Consider the following 18,084-nt stretch of genomic DNA (forward strand, 5'->3'; position numbering starts at 1 on the left):
GAGGGGAAGTGCCTGCAGGGGGGCGCAGGGTCTGGAGGCACGGGGGCTGCCCGAAGCCGGTAGCGCTCGGGCAGCCCGGCTCTTAAACAGAGCCGAAGAGTCGGGGAGGAGCAGAGCCGCCATTTTCCCGGACATGTTCGGCTTTTTGGCAATTCCCCCCAGACGGGGGTTTCACTGCCGAAAAGCCGGACATGTCCGGGAAAAAGAGGACATATGGTAACCCTAGTAGGGGGACTTTAAGATAGGTCCTGGGGGAGAATATATCAAGGTGTCTTCTCTAAAGATTCATCCTTCTCTCCTGAAGGAAATTACCCCGCATCTTAATCTTGGGTCTGGCTGAGCTGTGATCAATTCAGGACTAAGTTGCAGCAGGACAAAAGTGGCTATATCCTTAGGGCTGTCGGGCGACTGTTCGACCTTCAGCATAAATTAGAGCTGCCTCAAGACTTCTCTAGTTTATCACCACCTACAATAGCCTTCAAGGTGCTGTTGTGGATATTAAGAATTTCTGAATCAAGATGCATTCTGACCTCGCCCCTTCCTTCTCCTGGCACATCCCCTATGTCTGGAGCTGTGATTTTGGAGGGGACACAGAGCTGTAGAATTGCAAAACAGACTTATCAGGGCCAGTGATTTGACACTCAGTATTTTGTAGGTTTTCTAGGAGCTATTAGCCAAAGCAATTTGCATCTTCCATGCTAGCCTCAAAAAAAAATAACCCATCTGAGTTTCTGCTTCTGCAGCAGTGCAGGAAGACTCCAGGGGTGAGATGATGGGTGTGAATATTTTGATATTAAAATGAATACAAGTATTGGCAGTCAGTGAATGTTGGGGGAAAATGATAATGGTTTTCTGGGCTCAAGAAGTTTGCACGGGTTTAGATTGTTGTAGTTTACATAATCTACTATTTTACGAGATAGGGATGCAAAGAAGCTGAGTATTTACTTTTAAAAATTATTTTTAGAGGCTCTCAGATCTTAGTGTAATGGTCAAGAACTAGACAACAAATTAATTTTTAGGGCTTGCTTTGCATTCAGTTTATAAATTCTCTCACTTTGCTCCCCCTTGGTGCAGTAGGAAATCATGATGCTCATCAACTAGATTACATTTTGTTATATTTAAGTGGCCATTACTAATCTAGATTACTACTAGCAAGTGTAGAATGCTAAAAAGCATTATTAATTATATTTTTGGTAGCATAGTCTAAAAATCAGTAACATATCTTGATTCAGCAATTCCACCATTTATGTAAGAAATATTGTTTTGAAGATGTATTCAAACATTGTAATGTATAAAATGCAATGTTAACTAGTTATTTTCATAGGTTTAAATTTTTTCTGAAGAGATTATGATGTGCTATTCCAAATTATTTTTTCCTTAGTGAGTGAAGAAAGTTATCATGTTATTGCAGGAAGCCTGGCACACAATCATTTTACAAGGCAGTTCTCTGTCTCCATCTCTCATGATCACACCAATGATTCTGTGTCTGCACTACCACTCTGCCTGTATTAGACTGCAAAATCGAGGTAGAATAGCTTAAATGGCAAATCTTTTCCCTAGGTATGGACAGGAGGGGAACCTCTGGGCTTGTGTCTCACCTCACTTGTGTGATGACAGGTGGGGTTTAGTGCACGATCACCACTGCCTCAGACTCTGTGGAACCATCTCTATAGGCCTGAGGCTGCTCATCTGGGGAAGGAGAGGGGTAGGGAGGTATGCAAGGAGGACATTCATCACCACCCAGAATCCCATAGGACCCTCACAGCAGCAGAACTCCCATTTCATTACGTGTGTATAGCTGTGCCTGGGGGCTAGGTGGGCACCAGAAGGAGGCAATGGCAGAAGAAGGAATTGTGGGAACTGCACTACTAGGAACTGGAGTAAAGCTGAAGCTCCTGGAGCTAATACAGAGACACAGGGTCTCTGAATGGACGTCCTGACCTGATGTGGATTCCCCAGGGTTTGGGTCAGACCTCCTTTAGCACACCTGAATGGAACTCAGCCAGAGAATTTGGTATATTTCTAACTTCTTGCCTGATACTGCCCTCTCATTGCTAGCTAAGTCAGCCTAGATCCAATCTTCATTGCATCAAAAATAGACATAGAAATTCCTCGCCATGAGAACACCTCGCTGTGCAGCAGAGTTCAGGCTGGTCAGGATCAGCAGGCTGCCCACCACTCTGAACAGTTCCAGTGGATGGGATTTTGCTGATGTTACAGCAAAGGAAAAGAATGATTGATTTGCCTCTCATAGCCACAGAATAGGAATGTTGTGCTCAGTCTGAATCAAAACAAGTTTTCCGCTGGATTCTCCCTTGCCACTTCATTAGTCATAGATAATTTGAACTTGTGAGGATGTGGGACATGTAAGTGCCAGACTGCCAGTGTTTGTGAATAACAAGTTGCCATAATAGTCCTCTAACTATAGACAGAATAGCTCAATGAAAATACAGAATGACTCCTTAGAGATAGCTGAAACCCCCTTTACCTCTATTGGTCCTCCAGCAAGAAGGCAGATAAATTGCTTTCAGGGTGAGGGAAATATATGAAGCATCTCTGCAGTGACTTAGGATAGGTGAGTTTTATCTTGAACACACAGGGACCCATATTTGACTATCAGCTGAAACTGGAAGTCCACACTTAGCGTAGATTAGAACTGACTTTTTATTTTTTAATGACTGACCTATTTGGAGGCTGTTGGGTTTTTTTCTTCCAATTGTGGACTTTACAACAATGATTCATGCATTCACAACCTTGAAGACAGATTACTAATATTTTGGGACCATCCTGGAAAATAATATCTCAGACTCCAGCTAATACAAAATGGTACACCGTGAATATACAAGGGTTTCATGCATGAAAATCAAGGCGGATCACACTGAGAGCTACAGGGGCTGCCTGTAATTCAGACATTGTAATTCAAGATCTACATTTAGTACATAAAGCCTTAACCTTAAACAATATTGGCTCAATTTATATAAGTCATTGTTTGGTGTCTCATCTCTCATTAGGGCACTTGTCCTCAGCAAATTGGAACAGCTGACAGACCCGTATTATATTTTTGAGCAGAAAGGAGCCAGGGCCTTAAGAAGTGGTCCTCCTTCTAATGTGACATGATATAACAGTAATTTGTGTATTATTCATATATTTGAGAGAAGCACAGTCAAATATGACAGGGAGCCAGGAACTCTTGTGTTTTCAACCTGGTGCTAACATTGATTCAGTATATGCTTATGCTGTGATTTAATTACTGTTCTATTTGGACACCTAGAGCCTTGGATAGGTATCTTTTTACTAAAAAAATATCTTTTGGCAAGTCGCTTAGGTCAAAATGTTGACACTTGTGCTAAAAGTGCAACACCTAAACACATATTTAGGCAACAGAATGAGTGGCCTCATTTGAAAAGGTGCCGAGCAACTACTGAAGTCAATGGAATATGTGAGTGTTCAGCAACATTGAAAATCAGACCACTTATTTAGGCATCTAGATATAGATTTAGGGGGAGATTTTCAAAGTCACAAAGACAGTTAGATGTCCAGGGCCCACTAAAAGCCAATGGGAGCTGGGTGCCTAGCTTCCAAAATCTCCTCCTGAGGGGCCTAATTTTAGTTATCTGTGTTGCAAAATATTAGATTCATAGCACAATAGGGTTAGAAGGAACCACAAGGGTCATCTAGTCCAACGCCCTGCCAAGATGCAGGATTGTCATTAATCTTTGTGTCCCACGTTTCTTGTCTGGCCAATATGGCTGAATGTTTCAAAAGCTTGTGCCTAAAATTAGGCACTTAGATTTATATTTAGGTTCTTAGCAGAAGGGCCTAATTTCCAGAAGTGCTGAGCACCGACAGCACCCACTGAAATCCAGTGTGAACTATGGGTTTTCCAACACCTCCAGGCTTCAGGCCACTCAGTTAAGAACCTAAATATGAATTTACCCATCTACGTTTGAAAGTTTGAGCTGACAATAAATTACTTTCACCTACTGGAGGAGGAGAATTGTGAGGATTAATTCATGAATGATCGCAAAGAGCCTTGAAGAGAGTAAGCAGTATATAAGTGCTAAGCATTTTCATTGGTACCTTTTCCTCAATTGGGTAGTTTCATTACCATAGTTTGTACGATTTGTATATATTATTTATGATATTGTCATACACCCAAGAACCTTAGGGCATAGGATGCCTTTATAAATAGTCATTTAATATGTATTTTAAATTTAAAATTAAGGACTAGACGAGAAAGAATAATAATAAAGAAGAACTGTGTTGTCATAGTCAATGGCTTACATTTGTATAGCATCTCTATTATTACCAATTACACTTTTAAAAGCACAAGTCATAATTCTGGCACTGTTTCTCATTAAAATGAAGCATTCATTTGGCAGCCCTGGGCATGTTTTATGTGTTTAGCAAGAAAGAATTCCTGTATAGCTTGGTGATTTCTCCCTGTGTCATTAAGTAATAGCATTCTCATCTTGTCTCCCTAGGGTTCATCTTGTATGAACATGCTTGTCTTCCAATGGCATGACAAAGAATAAAGGGGAGGAGGGACAAAGAAGAAGAAGAAAGGATAAAAGAGCATGACAGGAAATATGATGAGGAAGCAGCTCTTCCTTTTTGATTCAAATGCTTTTACTGTTTGTATGCCAACATTTTGGTACATTTGTTTTTATAAGTCAATTTTCATTACACAATGATCACTATATATTTTTTTCCTTCAGCTACGTATCTTCATATAAAAAGAAAATGTATGGCCTGAGTATGCTCTTATTTGCACTAGTGTAAGTCAGAAATAACCCCATTGTAGCCACTGGAGATATACTGATGTCAAGCTGGTGTAAGCGCAAAGAGAATAGGATTCTTTCATTTACACTGTAACTATTGCATATGCAAGTGTCATGAAAGTGCAACTACAGTAGGCATCATAACAGATGCTCTGCTCAGGGAATTCCACAATGAGCTCAGCAGGAGTTCCATAGTAGAGTAGAGGTATGATCGGACAGGCTCATGATATGCACTGTGACAATGCATATATTGATGCCGTAGGCAGGTATATCTGCAAGAGACTTCCAGTGCCTGCACATTGGCTGGGATTTTCAAAAGGGCCTAAGGAAGTTAGGTTCCTAACTCCCATTGAAAGTTGATGGAAGCTGGTGCCTGATTCCCTCAGATCCCTTAGAAACTGCCAGGGCTGATGTATTAAAGCATTGGCTGGGTTCTTTGTGGGCTTACATTACAACCCACTGTATTTACATGCTCATAACTTTTGAACAAATTCTCCCTTTGGACTTGGTTATTCTCGGTCCAACTTTCCAGTCCAAACTTCCATTCTTCTTCTAAGCTGAATGGTGAATTTTTGTTGGGAAGTTTACTTATAAACCATTGACTGTTTCTGAATTGTCTGACAGTGAAAAATCAGATTCTTTTTCTACTGTGAAAAAGATGTAAAGGTTTAGTTTTTATGCCTGGTGGGAGGGCATTCATCCAAAGCAGGAGAAGGAAAGGGAGGAGACTAAGGATTTGATCCAAAGCTCCCTGAAGTGAATGGAAAGATTCCCATTGACTTCACTGGCTTTGGATCAGGCCCTATGGGAGTGTTTCACAAAATGTGAGTTAGGACTCCAAATGGGGTTGTGCCTTCAGCAGATGGGGTCATGGTGATCCCTAGTCTATGAAGGATGCCAGTTTGCTCTTCATAGCCTGATCTCACATGTATGGTGTATGTGAGAGAGGTCATGATGCACGGAGGATGGCATTTTGCTCTACAAAATGGCATCGTCCATGAGGCGTGACCCTGTCCATATGGTGCGTGCACTGTCATACTATGTGTAGGATGCCATTTTGCTCTTCAAAATGGTGTCATCCATGCTGTCTGAGGTCCTGGTAGGAAATACTTCATTAAAATGGGGTCGTGCCAGCAAAAGTTTGAGAACCCCTGATGTATGGGTGGGGCGGATGTGGGACTGATGGCAAAGGAGGGAGAAAAGAAACTCAGCTCACATCACTCAATGTACTGTGTTCATCTTAAGGGTTCTAAGGATTAAAGCAGATATGTAACTGCTTAACTATAGACCATATACCTAGATTGCACTGAGCCTTCTTGGGTGCAAGAACCAAGGTGGCAAGGGAAAGGTCACTATAAGCCACCTTTCTGGTTTCCTGATCCTTGGCTTGAATGGGAGCTGAACTGACCTAACAGCTGCTCTAACTTACACAGGCTAGAGCATCCTTTCAGGACCTCTCCTCTGGCTGGTGAGCATGTGCAAAGAGTGTAATATGGTTCCACCCCTCAAACCTCCTGTTATGCTTTCACCCACATACAAACACTCCAGCTTCCCTCCTCCCTTTCCCAACTGAGCAGGGGGAGAGCAGGTGGCAAAGACTTACAAGTTTTACAAGGCCCAGGTCTTGCATAGTTTCCATCAGGAAAAAGGGCTATTCATAGCTGGGAAAAATAATTTTCCCTATTTTAAAAAAACACTTTTCTCTGCTACAAAATAAAACAGAAGTTTCCTTTCTGGAGATATGCCAGAAATCTATGCACTCTGGAGGAATTAGTGACAAACGGGAATATACACACACTATATATAACATGCGTAAAGACGTGATGCCAGACATACTGAAGAATAGCAGCTCATAGTAAGAAATTATTTCATCGACAGCTCAGTCTCCTAAAGAAATAGTAACGGTAATACAATAAGCTGCTGCAAAACATATTTTAAAAGTGCATATTTCTTTAAACTTCTGCACATGTTGCTAGGGCAAATTTCTATTGAATTGTCACTTAAATAAACATTTTAATTTGAAAAACAGAAGTGTGTTCATGAAACATCTGCTTCTTACTACCATGATAGTTTCATTTGGACATACCACAATAAGAATTATGTGTGTATATCTGAATGAAAGCCACATGTGGATTAACTGTAAAACACAATCTGATGTTCTTTCAACAGTATTTTTTCACTGAAACTACAATAAAATATATTTTCTACTGAGATCTGTTACTGTAAAGGAAAGAAAGGATGGTCCTGAGGCTATGTCATGAGCCTAAAACTTGGGAAAATTGTGTTCCTGCTCTGCTACAGACTTGTTCTCCTTTAGACTTTCTGTGAGACTTTGGGCAAGTCACTTAGTTTCTCTGGGCCTCAGTTGAGAACCTATAAAATGGGGATAACAGTGTTTCCCTACCTCCGGGGAGTTATAAGGATAAATAGATTAAAATCTGTGAGGTGCTCCAATACTGTGTTAATGGGGGAAGGGGTTATAAGTAACTAAGATAGATGAAAGGGAAGGGGACTTTTCCAGATCAATTATAACTAAAACCAGCAGATTTTGTTTTTCCTGAGGCACCATCAGAGTGTGTGTGTGTGTGTGTGTGTGTGTGTGTGTGTGTACATATATTTCTTCAGAAAAAACATTTTCTTTAATTTTTTAATATGCTCTCATCAGAATGTAGGGAGATGGATACTGAGAAATATTCTGGAAAACATGAGTCATATAATTGTTTAGTTAACTTTTCTTTAGATAAATTATGTTGGAAACAAATAAAGAACATTGCTGAGAACATGGATTTCTGACAAATAGTCTTCATTTGCCTAAAAGTAAAAAAAGAATCCTTTCAAAGTCTATTGCTAAACTTTGTTTCTTCAGTATTGTGTACGCATTAATATTTTAACAGTGCCAACAGCATAAACATCTCATGAGAATATCATGAACTCATCATAGTATGGCCTGAAAACAATTCTGTGATCTTATTGAATATTTCTTGTAAAATAAATATCAGACTCATGGAATTACTATAAAAATAAAACTTAGCTGACTTACAGATACGGTAACAAGCAGGTAACTTCCACAGACTCTCCAGTCAGAATCTGCAAAGATGCAGGTGATCAGGCTATGATATCGCAAACTGTGAATTACTAGCTATTATATTTATCAGATATTATAGATGTAGACAGATAGCAATTATAATTCTATAGTTTGATATAGTTAACTCAAGGTAAAGGCCTTGATTACAGTATGATAATTAATCCTCACTAAAAGCAGAAGCTTTCTCTGTCTCTCCTTTTGTTGCAGTCCCAAACTCTTCTGACTGTCATAAATAAGACATGTTCCAAGATGCATAATCAGGTTGCGTATTACTCCATATCCTATTTCAAAACATGATCTTAGCCAGGATTCAGACTCATTGGTTAAAAAGTAACAAATGCATTTGGTGTTCTGTGTAAGCTTTCCTAAAACACTGGCAATCTTTCAGCTGATGTTTACTCTTTGTTCAATTAAATTTGAAACACTTTTACCTGTGCTTGGATTACCTACATATGTTGGAATACACATGATGCTATCATTTACAAGCCTTTTAAAAGATGCAGAATCATTGCTTTCTCTTAGAATTAGTCTCCTGAAAGCATACATCAACAGTTTAAGGCTGGCTTACAAACCTTTGTAACTCTACTAAATAGACTAGATACTGGAGGTGGGAGTGTTGTTATTCCTGAGTCAAACAAGTAAATATCTGCAAGATATAAATGAACGCAGGCACATGTGGCTGGCCTAATGGCTTGGCTCTTGCAATGAGCAGCCATATGGAAGATTTGCATGAATTATGCTCAAAACATGATGATGCACCTTACATTGCTTCTGAGAACATCACTAATGATATGCATAGAACAGCATAGGGTTGCCAACTTTCTAATCACACAAAACCGAACACTCTTGATCCCCCCCTCCTCCAAGACCCCGCCCCTGCCATGAGTCCCCACCTCCCGCTCACTCCATCTCCCCTCCCTTCATCGGTCGCTCTCCCCCACCCTCACTCATTTTCATGGGGATGGGGCAGGGCGTTGGGGTGTGGGAGGGGGTGCAGGCTCTGGCTAGGGGTGTGGGCTCTGGGGTGAGACCAGGGATGAGGGGTTTAGGATGCAGGAAGGGACTCAGAGCTGGGACAGGGGGTAGGGGTGTGGGAGGGGGTGTGGACTCCGGGAGGGAGTTTGGGTGCAGAGGGGGCTCAGGGCTGGAGGTTAAGTTGCGGGGGGGGCAGTGAGGGCTCCAGCTAGGGGTGTGGGTTCTGGGGTGGGGCTTGGGATGAGGTGTTTGAGGTGCAGGAGGGAGCTCTGGACTGGGGCCGAGGGGTTCACAGGGTGGGAGGGGGCTCCGGGCTGGGACAGGGGTTTGGGTGTAGGAGGGGTGAGGATTCTGGGAGGGAGTTAGGGTGCAGAAGTGGGTTCGGGGTGTGGACTCCGACCAGCAGCGCTTACCTCAGGCGGCTCCCAGATGCGGCTGGCATGTCCAGCTCCTAGGCAGAGGGGCCAGGGGGCTCCGCGCACTGCCCGTGCCCACAGGTGCCGCCCTCACAGCTCCCATTGGCTACAGTTCCTGGCCAGTGGGACCTGCAGAGCCGGAGCTGACGGTGGGGGCAGCTCATGGAGTCCCTGTGGCCGCCCCTGTGACTAGGAGACAGACATGCCAGCTGCTTCCGGGAGCCGCGCAGAGCCAGGACAAGCAGGGAGCCTGCCTTAGCCTCACTGCTCTGCCGTCCAGACTTTTAGCGGCCCAGTCAGCAGTGCTGACCGGAGCCACCAGGATCCTTTTCTGCTGGGCATTTCGGTCAAAAACTGGATGCCTGACAATCCTAGAACTGCAATACAATATCTTCATAAACTCTCTGTATTCCTAGCTATAGATATGCACAATAGCTTTAATGATTTGGGGCTGTAGGATGGTTTTAAAAAGAAAGGAAAACAGCAGCCCAAAGTGACAGGGTGGGAAGCTTACCACTACCAGACTACTCAAACTAACTTGACATCCTTTGTCATTGCCTTGAAGAGGCAGATAACACAGCACGTCTTAGGTCAAGGACAAGAGAGAAATACTATGAAAGTTCCGTCTCATCAAACCTTTCCCCCCACCTCCCCACATATACTATTTTTATAGCGGATTAATATAGTATTTATGGGTAATCTCTCAATGAATAGAAAAATGCAGAACTAAGGTTAATTAAAGAATGTGTAACCATTTGATAATGCCATAATAAGATACCTTGGTAAGTAAAACTCTCTAAATTGCTTAAATTGCCTGACTGGTATATAAGGGCAGTCAGCAGCGAACCAGCTGAGCGGCGAACAGCAGAGGCTAACGGAGGGAGTTTGCCTGGGAGTTCGCTTGGGGAGAGCTCACTGAGGCTTTCATCTGCAGGTTTCTCTGAGTAGTTCCTGCAACAGTTGAGGAAGCTCTTAAGAGGACGGTGATATGGAAGGTGAGCGATCAGCTGTTGTAACCTGCACAGGTTGTGCCAGGTTTGTCTTTCTTCCACAGGACAGAAGTGACTTTGTCTGTACAAAGTGCAAGCTGGTCTCCATATTGGAAGAGAAGGTTCGAGGGCTGGAGAAACGAGTATCTACTCTGCGTTGCATAAGGGAAAATGAAGATTTCCTGGACAGACGTCATGAGATGCTTCTACGGCCACAATGTTCTGAAGATTCAGAGCAGGCGCAGCAGGGACAGAAGGATTGTGAAGAGGTTTGGCAGCATGTGACCTCCAGAAGGAGAAAGAGGAGCGTCCATGCACCAGCAATGGAGATACAGGTGAGCAATCGTTTCCATGTTCTCTCTACAGGTACTAATGTGGAGAGGGGACTAGATGACCCATCTGAGGGAAGGGAGCAGAAGGAGACTCCACCGATTGGAAAGCAAAAGATGTACTGTCCTAGGGATGGGGGTTCCACGACCACCACTCCCAAGAGGAGGAGGAGGGTGGTGGCGGCGGTCAGGGACTCCCTCCTCAGGGGGACTGAGTCATCTATGTGCTGCCCCGACCGGGAAAACCAAGAGGTCTGCTGCTTGCCAGGAGCTAGGATACACGATGTGACGGAGAGACTGCCGAGACTCATCAAGCCCTCAGATCGCTACCCCTTCCTGCTTCTCCACGTGGGCACCAATGATACTGCCAAGAATGACCTTGAGCGGATCACTGCAAACTACTTGGCTCTGGGAAGAAGGATAAAGGAGTTTGAGGCGCAAGTGGTGTTCTCGTCCATCCTCCCTGTGCAAGGAAAAGGCCTGGGTAGAGACCGTCGAATCGTGGAAGTCAATAAATGGCTACGCAGGTGGTGTCGGAGAGAAGGCTTTGGATTCTTCGACCATGGGGTGGTGTTCCAAGAAGGAGGAGTGCTAGGCAGAAACGGGCTCCACCTAACGAAGAGAGGGAAGAGCATCTTCGCCAGCAGGCTGGCTAACCTAGTGAGGAGGGCTTTAAACTAGGTTCACTGGGGGAAGGAGACCAAAGCCCTGAGGTAAGTGGGGAAATGGGATCCTGGGAGGAAGCACAAGCGGGAGAGCACAAGAGGGGAGGACTCCTGTCTCATACTGAGACAGAGGGACGATCGATGAGTTATCTTACGTGCCTATACACAAATGCAAGAAGCCTGGGAAACAAGCAGGGAGAACTAGAAGTCCTAGCACAGTCAGGAAACTATGATGTGATTGGAATAACAGAGACTTGGTGGGATAACTCACATGACTGGAGTACTGTCATGGATGGATATAAACTGTTCAGGAAGGACAGGCAGGGCAGAAAAGGTGGGGGAGTTGCGTTGTATGTAAGAGAGGAGTATGACTGCTCAGAGCTCCGGTATGAAACTGCAGAAAAACCTGAGAGTCTCTGGATAAAGTTGAGAAGTGTGAGCAACAAGGGTGATGTCGTGGTTGGAGTCTGCTATAGACCACCGGACCAGGGGGATGAGGTGGACGAGGCTTTCTTCTGGCAACTAGCAGAAATTGCTACATCGCAGGCCCTAGTTCTCATGGGAGACTTTAATCACCCTGATATCTGCTGGGAGAGCAATACAACAGTGCACAGACAATCCAGGAAGTTTCTGGAAAGTGTAGGGATCAATTTCCTGGTGCAAGTGCTGGAGGAACCAACTAGGGGCAGAGCTTTTCTTGACCTGCTGCTCACAAACAGGGAAGAATTAGTAGGGGAAGCAAAAGTGGATGGGAACCTGGGAGGCAGTGACCATGAGATGGTTGAGTTCAGGATCCTGACACAAGGAAGAAAGGAGCAGCAGCAGAATACGAACCCTGGACTTCAGAAAAGCAGACTTTGACTCCCTCAGGAAACAGATGGGCAGGATCCCCTGGGAGAATAACATGAAGGGCAAAGGGGTCCAGGAGAGCTGGCTGTATTTTAAAGAATCCTTATTGCGGTTGCAGGAACAAACCATCCCGATGTGTAGAAAGAATAGTAAATATGGCAGGCGACCAGCTTGGCTAAACAGTGAAATCCTTGCTGATCTTAAATGCAAAAAAGAAGCTTACAAGAAGTGGAAGATTGGACAAATGACCAGGGAGGAGTATAAAAATATTGCTCAGGCATGCAGGAGTGAAATCAGGAAGGCCAAAATCACACTTGGAGTTGCAGCTAGCAAGAGATATTAAGAGTAACGAGAAGGATTTCTTCAGGTATGTTAGCAACAAGAAGAAAGTCAAGGAAAGTGTGGGCCCCTTACTGTATGAGGGAGGCAACCTAGTGACCGAGGATGTGGAAAAAGTTAATGTACTCAATGCTTTTTTTGCCTGTCTTCACGAACAAGGTCAGCTCCCAGACTGCTGCACTGGGCAGCACAATATGGGGAGAAGGTGACCAGCCCTCTGTGGAGAAAGAAGTGGTTCGGGACTATTTAGAAAAACTGGACGTGCACAAGTCCATGGGACCGGATGCGCTGCATCCGAGGGTGCTAAAGGAGTTGGCGGATGAGATTGCAGAGCCATTAGCCATTATTTTTGAAAACTCATGGCGATCGGGGGAGGTCCCAGATGACTGGAAAAAGGCTAATGTAGTGCCCATCTTTTAAAAAGGGAAGGAGGAGGATCCGGGGAACTACAGGCCAGTCAGCCTCACCTCAGTCCCTGGAAAAATCATGGAGCAGTCCTCAAGGAATCAATTCTGAAACCCTTAGAGGAGAGGAAAGTGATCAGGAACAGTCAGCATGGATTCACCAAGGGAAAGTTGTGCCTGACTAACCTAATTGCCTTCTATGATGAGATAACTGGCTCTGTGGATGAGGGGAAAGCAGTGGATGTGTTATTCCTTGTCTTTAGCAAAGCTTTTGATACGGTCTCCCACAGTATTCTTGCCGCCAAGTTAAAGAAGTGTGGGCTGGATGAATGGACTGTAAGGTGGATAGAAAGCTGGCTGGATCATTGAGCTCATCGGGTAGTGATCAATGGCTCCATGTCTAGTTGGCAGCCGGTTTCAAGCGGAGTGCCCCAAGGGTTGGTCCTGGGGCCGGTTTTGTTTAATATCTTTATTAATGATCTGAAGGATGGTGTGAACTGCACTCTCAGCAAGTTTGCAGATGACACTAAACTAGGAGGCGGGATAGATACACTAGAGGGTAGGGATCGGATACAGAGGGACCTAGACAAATTAGAGGATTGGGCCAAAAAAACCTGATGAGGTTCAACAAGGACAAGTGCAGAGTCCTGCACTTAGGACGGAAGAATCCCATGCACTGCTACAGACTAGGGACCGAATGGTTAGGTAGCAGTTCTGCAGAAAAGGACCTAGGGGTCACAGTGGACGAGAAGCTGGATATGAGTCAACAGTGTGCTCTTGTTGCCAAGAAGGCTAACGGCATTTTGGGCTGTATAAGTAGGGGCATTGCCAGCAGATCAAGGAACGTGATCGGTCCCCTTTATTCGACATTGGTGAGGCATCATCTAGAATACTGTGTCCAGTTTTGGGCCCCACACTACAAAAATGATGTGGAAAAATTGGAAAGAGTCCAGCGGAGGGCAACAAAAATGATTAGGGGTCTGGAGCACATGACTTATGAGGAGAGGCTGAGGGAACTGGGATTGTTTAGTCTCCAGAAGAGAAGAATGGAGTGGGGATTTGATAGCAGCCTTCAACTACCTGAAGTGGGGTTCCAAAGAGGATGGAGCTTGGCTGTTCTCAGTGGTGGCAGATGACAGAACAAGGAGCAATGGTCTCAAGTTGCAGTGGGGGAGGTCCAGCTTGGATATTAGGAAACACTATTTCACTAGGAGGGTGGTGAAGCACTGGAATGTGTTACCTAGGGAGGTGGTGGAGTCTCCTTCCTTGGAGGTTTTTAAGGCCTGGCTTGATAAAGCCCTAGCTGGGATGATTTAGTTGGGAATTGGTCCTGCTTTGAGCAGGGGGTTGGACTAGATGATCTCTTGAGGTCCCTTCCAACCCTGATATTCTATGACCATAGTTCACATTGTCTGATACAAAAGCAAAGTTATAGCACCATTTAGCTTCAGTGTGAAATATTTTCAAGGTTACTGAAGTGTGGCTGGAAAATCTGTATGCAGGAAACCCCTTGATTCTGTGTTACAAAAATAAGTGCCGCTATAATGATCCACCAGGAAATGGAATATGTGGGAAGCCACAGAAAGCGCAGAATTGAAGGGAAATCACCATCTGACAGAGAGACTGGGAGAACAATAGTTCAAAGCCATGCTGCGAGTTGTGGTGTGTGGCTCCAAACTGATGATTTTTAGGATGGATGCCATGGGTAATTGGAGTTTCCTGAATAACAATGTCATTTATTTCACATGCCAGTAATATCTGCTGTCCTTGAGCTAAAGGTAGGTTAAGGATTGAAATGCTTATTGTTTTTTGGGTTACAAAGCTTTGTAGACTTCTGAAAAGGATGGGTTTGCTATTCTCTGAATTGGAACCTCTGGTTGACCAAAAAAATGTACTGGTTTTAATTATGTCGGACAACTCCCTGGCCTACTGGGCAAGAGAAGAAATATAGAGTATGACAATTTGAGATGCAGCAGTAACAATTGACTGAAAATTAGTGAATTTCTACAAAGACACAAGTGGGCTCTTGTGAGATCTTCAGTGGAAATGAATAGGAAACTTGAAGGACTCACCTACTCTGGGCTCCTGGGCCTCACTTGGCCAACCCTATTTTCAGTAGCCAGCAGTGTAGTTGTTTCAGACAAAAAGTCAAATCTTTTGTTTGTGCTGAGATTTCCTCAGGAGTTGTGTCGGTTACTTTGGCTCCACTGCCATGGATTTATATGCGTACCCATGAGATAACCATATAGCGCTTATTGGTCATGCAAACAATAATTCCTCCCCCCCTTCAATCAGGGGCGGCAGAGCCTGCCCAAAAGAGTGTAGGGGCTCCCGCCACCTCCGTGGCCCTGCCCACACCCTGACCCGCCCCACCCCTTCTGCTTGAGACCCCACCCCCAGCCAAGCCAGAAGCCACAGCAGGCCGGGAGTCAAGGACCCTCCACCGAGGTCAGGGGGCTGAAAGCAGGCCCTAGCCCATGTCCCTGACCTGCGGGCCCCCCACCCAGGGCAGGAGAGTCCACAGCCCCCCACAGCTGTCCACACGGCTCTTCCCCTTCCCTGACTCGGGGGGGGGGGGGGGGGGGGGGGTCTCATGCTCTGTGCAACATAGATAGGTCAACCTAACCCCAACTGTACAAACAGCTATGAACTTTCTCTGTTGACCTAGTTACCATCTCTCAAGGGGGTGGATTTACTACTGTGAAGGAAACACTCCTTCTGTCACTATAATTGTCTACGCTACAGCATTACAGCAGCTGTAGTGTCTCTAAGGCATGTGGTACAGGTGGTGGGGTGGAACAGTTCTTTTCTGGTTGGCTGAGTGACATTCAGATGGGGAAGAGCTTTTAAGGAACCAAGCAGCAGGGAGTGCAGGAGACTGTTGGTCTGAAGATCTCCTTATACCAATCCCCTTACATTGATGGAGGTGGGGAAGAACTCATGACATTCATGCCCAACAGTGCTTCCCATACAACAGACAGGAAGGTAGTACTCATTGTCATCAAGTGTCACCAGTGTGGTGTTCTGCTCTATCCAATGTTGATAACAGTTGGCTGTATGTGTGGGTTTCCTCTGCATGCTGCCCCGGCTCTGCGCAGATAGCTGGCACAGCAGACCCTGAGAGAAACACCAAAGACCACAGACTCTGATAAGGTCTGAAGGTACCCAGCCAGGTTTATTGCCAAACGAAACATGGTCTCTAGCTCCCTGGATCAGATGTCTACAATTCTGCTAGTACATATTTGCTCCCTGACAACGGACCAGCTCAGTCAGTGGTGGGATTTACCACTGCCCCCTAGCCCAGACAAAGACAAGCCCTCAGGGGTGCATTCTTATACACAGGTACAAACAAGTTACACCTCACTCCTGACGTACTGAGGTACAACCCCTCTACGTAGTAAGGTAATGCATATCACCTTGTACATGTTGGTTCGATCAAAACAACCCCATCCATCATATTACCCTTTTGCCCCGTGTTTAGGATGGGTCAGCCGGTCCCTTGTTATCTGTGTGGAATGTGCTAGTATCGGAGTGTTCTGGGACCATCCTGGCATATGTTTATATCTCTAGCGTCCAGTACCTTTTAGGTATGCATTTTTGGAACATCAGCCCTCCCCTTGCCAGACTCTGAGCAGGGCCTACCTCTTGCTCATATCTTAAGGTTACCATATTTCAGCAAGCAAAAAAAGAGAACAGGAGGAGCCCCGCCCTTGCCCCACCCCTGCCCCACCCACTTCCCGCCCACCTCAGAACCCCCAACCCTCCCCCCTGCTTCTTGTCCCCTAACTGCCCCCTCCTAAGACCCCCCTCCCTAACTGCCCCCCAGGACCCTACCCCTTACCTGTACCCTGACTGCCCAAAACCTTATCCACACACCTCCCAGAAAGCCCCCTCCGAACTCCCGACCCCCCCCTACCCCGTCTCTTGACTGCCCCCTCCAGAACCTCCCTGCCCTTTCTCCGACCCCCTGGCTCCCTTGTCGTTGGCCTTCGGTTCACCTAAGGTCTCTCTGGGAGCTTGCTCAGGAACTGTCTGAGCCGTTCTCCCGGCACGCTGGGCAGCAGTGGGGGAGGAGCTCCAGACTGCCGGAGGCGAATGCAGGGAGGGAAGGAGTGAGCGAGCTATGCTGCAGGGGGGAAGGAGGGATTCTCTCTCGCTGTCGGAGCCCCCTGTAAGTGGCACCATCCGGCTGCTCTGTTAGCCGCGCGTGCTCTGCATGGGGGGCGGGGAGAAGTCCGGACATTAACAAATTCCCCCTGGACGCTATTTTTAGTTCAAAAATCCGGACATGTCTGGGGGAATCCGGACGAATGGTAACCCTATCATATCTTAACTTTGTTTTATGATAAAGTCTTGACAATTACTTTAGTTCAGGCCTTAGGCCTCATAGCAGGCCTCTGATACAAGGGTTTATGTTTCAGGGCCTCATTTAACTACTCATGTCTAATAAAGTAGAATCTACAGTAGAAAAGGTTTGTTAGTATAGCTTTACCGGTACGGGCTCAATTGACTCAAGATGCTGTTACAGTGACAAAAAGTGCTTATGCCAGGATAGTTATACCAGTTTGGCAAATGAAACAAGCTCTGCAAAAGAGTGCTTTTGCTAGTGTAGCACCCCCTCTCCACCTGGTTACCTTCTTTAATGCCAATCTGCTTACAGGTTTTGATGGACAGGCCTGGATTCTTCTGGATCCCACCACCCACTCAGCAGGGTGTATCTTCTTTATTTTTTCCTATGAATTTATTTGGCGGTACCTCTACCCACCTTGCTCCTTCTTGACAGGGTCACTAGGGCAGCTTTGGAGGAAAACTCTAACCCAGAGTAATCCTCACTTACTTGCCAGATAGTTGGAGACTTCCAAGTAATAACACAAACACATAACACAATAATTATATTAAACAGGAAACAAATATACATAACAGGGCAAAACACTATTTTTAGGGTCACAGGTGTCTACGCTGCTAATACCTGTGACTTTCCCCAGTCACCTGACTTGAGGTAGCAAATGTAAGATTAGTGTCCCATTGGAACGTGTACTTTATTGGGGTCCTTGATGACCTATGACCACAAAATTCTTCTCTGCAGTAGTTTAGCAGTGTGGCTGACTGGGTTCAGTATAGCCCAAAAGACTCACGTGGGAGAAGGTGGTAAATCCCTCCACAGGTTTAATATGCAGCAGGTTATAAAATCCCCAAACCCTTACTCCCTAGCTTGAGGACACAGTTCAGGGAGTAGGGGGTCCCCAAAACAA

General features: G+C 45.3%; 1 protein-coding gene across 2 annotated transcripts in view; it reads right to left on the reverse strand.

The window, feature by feature from the left end:
• Positions 1-18,084, reverse strand: part of HAPLN1 (hyaluronan and proteoglycan link protein 1) — a 91,211-nt gene that overhangs the window by 52,158 nt on the left and 20,969 nt on the right. Inside the window, exon 2 of one of the 2 annotated variants that reach the window (XM_034774676.1) lies at positions 7,822-7,868. The exons of the other annotated variant lie outside the window; for it this stretch is intronic. The gene's annotated coding sequence lies outside the window, so the exon portion shown is untranslated. The remainder of the gene's footprint in view (positions 1-7,821; positions 7,869-18,084) is intronic. 2 annotated transcript variants of the gene reach the window in all.

The sequence above is a fragment of the Trachemys scripta genome, chromosome 6 (genome assembly GCF_013100865.1).
Source record: "Trachemys scripta elegans isolate TJP31775 chromosome 6, CAS_Tse_1.0, whole genome shotgun sequence".
In the NCBI taxonomy this organism is placed as follows: domain Eukaryota; kingdom Metazoa; phylum Chordata; order Testudines; family Emydidae; genus Trachemys; species Trachemys scripta.